This window comes from Mandrillus leucophaeus, unplaced genomic scaffold, assembly GCF_000951045.1.
Source record: "Mandrillus leucophaeus isolate KB7577 unplaced genomic scaffold, Mleu.le_1.0 Scaffold997, whole genome shotgun sequence".
Lineage (NCBI taxonomy): Eukaryota > Metazoa > Chordata > Mammalia > Primates > Cercopithecidae > Mandrillus > Mandrillus leucophaeus.
In genome coordinates, this window is record NW_012110885.1 from 231,810 (window position 1) to 234,302 (window position 2,493).

Below are 2,493 nucleotides of genomic sequence, written 5' to 3' on the forward strand. Positions count from 1 at the left end.
TTCCACAGATACTTCTATCAGATTCCTTATGTCAGCTAATTATTTGCTTTATGACTTTTGCATTTTTGTAGATGATCACAATTTGTTTTATGAGTTTTTTTGTAGATGATCATGCCCTATCTCTTCTGGGCCTTTATTGTAGAAAACTGTATGAAACTACTCAGGACTACATCTGAAAGTCCTTACTGCAGTGGGTGCCAGAATTGCTGTGGGTTTCCTCTGCAGCCACCAGACACTCAGATTCATTCAGTGAAATCTTAATTTTGTTTCCTGCTTGGCTTTGGGCCTTAATCTTGTGCCATCTTGAAAGACTCTGTCTTTCAGGTCCCCCTGGTCATCCCAGAGCCACATGGACCTGACAATTGTCAATGTGGTGGGAGGGGTTGCACTGAACGGACACTCTCTGTCCTTCTGAGGGAGCCACACTCCAGGCAGACATCACAGTCCCGACTCGGTGTGTCCTTCCAAGTATCCCTGCCCCTCCTGCGGGTGTGATGCTGATCCAGGCATCTTCCTCCCATTCCTGGGTAGAGGGTCTCCTTGTTTGTTCCAAGATCTTCTTCCAGCAGCCACTATGTCTTCTCACTGATGTCTTCAGCTTCCTCTTTTCTGCCCTTCCCAGCAGGATGAGGCTGTTTTTCCAGAGGGAAGACAGAGGAGATGGGAGATGAGACTGTTATTCCTAAGAGAATGGACAGAGCTTCGGAGCTTTTCTTCCTTCCGTCCCAGTTTCTATGAGTTCCTCCAGTGCCTGTAACACTGAGGTGTTAGTGGCTTTGCCCCTGTATGTTAATTATTTGGTAAAGTCGTGGTGGCAGGGGAGGTGGGTCTGGATGCATTTCAGCCACAGCTGCTGTTCCGCTTTCCCACACAGAAACATCTTGGGAGGGAGAGGCCGGGAGATTTTTGTGATGTCTCCTCAGTCCTGGCAGAAAAGGTTTCAATAGCAGTAGGAATCCTCAGTTGTATGTCCTCTGATAATTTAAACAATAACTTCTTTACTATACTCAACTCTAAACAATCTAAAGAATATGTCTAATTTAATCCTGCATTCGCTTGTATGACATTTGCTGGCCTCTGCCTCAGATAAGGTCATATTCTCTTCCTGTTTGTTCCTGCAGGTCACTGAGTTTCACAAGATGTAAGGTCCCTTGTTTGTCCTATAACATCAATAATCTGATGTTTTAAAGAAAATGTGCTAATTTTGCAGCTCAGTAAGGTTAGTTGTTGTAAAAATCATATAATTTTTATGGGATGCCTACATCTCCAGGCCAAGTAGAAGCTATATTTTTCATACTCAGAAACTGGAAATAACAAAAATGTTAAGGAGCTTTATAAATAGCAGGGGTGCACTCATTAACTGGAATTCTGTTCTTCATTACAACGAACACATTCCTCATACACAACCAAATTACTGACTCTCAAGTAATTATGCTGAGCAAGAAGCCACACAAATGAAATAGAAACTGTAAGATTTCTCTTTAACCAAATCTTGAAAAACAGATCTGAAGTAACAAACGTGAGGGACAGACTCAGTATGGTGAGAGAAAAATGACTGGGAGGCAGGAATTGGAGGAACCCAGGGAAACTTTAAAGTGTAATTCATCGTTACCTTGATTGTTATTTGGGAAGCACAGGTGAGCACATGTGAAACTGCATTTTTTTCCTTGGGAGACATGGTCTTGCTTTGTCATCCGAGCTGGATCTCAGTGGTGAGATCATAGCTCTCTGCAGCCTCAGACCCTGTGTCTCCACCAACCCTCCTCCCGCTGCCATACGTAGGAGGGACTACTGGTATGTAAGACCATGCTCGACTTCAGAGCTTATTAAAATGCATACTTTAATTAAGCAACATTTATTACACAGCAATAATGCCTCAATATGAGTATTGCAAATAAGTGGATAATTTTTTCAATAAAAATTGATAGAAAGATAGACACTAACATGAGAAAATGCGTGACACCCAAGAAAACAAAACTGTAGGAAATGTGCTTTTCTTTACAATTGTTAGGTTATCACAACAGTGCATACATATCACACCGTGTTCTCATTACAGAGAAGAGGTTCTGAAAACCTCACTAGCTGCGACCCCTGTGTGCTGGGCTTGGTTCAGGGAGCAGTCAGGTCCAGTGGTGAGAAGCACAGGTCCAGATACCCAGGCTCACTCTGACCAAATGTGAGCACTGGGGACATTGCACAACCCATCTGTGCTTTTGCTAGGAATTTTTCATCTGTAACATGGAAATGACATTGATACCACATACCATGTTTCCTCTGCATATGTAAAAATAAAAGATGATTGGTGCTAACTTAATATACACAGTTTATGTAGATCGATTGTATCTCAATACCACTGTTTTAAAATAGAAATTACAAAATTATAAGTTTTATAGGTTTTAATATTTTATCACAGAACAAACTTTCAATAAGAAACCACAGTTTCTAAATGCTACCAATATCACAAATCTCCCCCAGGACACTCTCACATGCTCT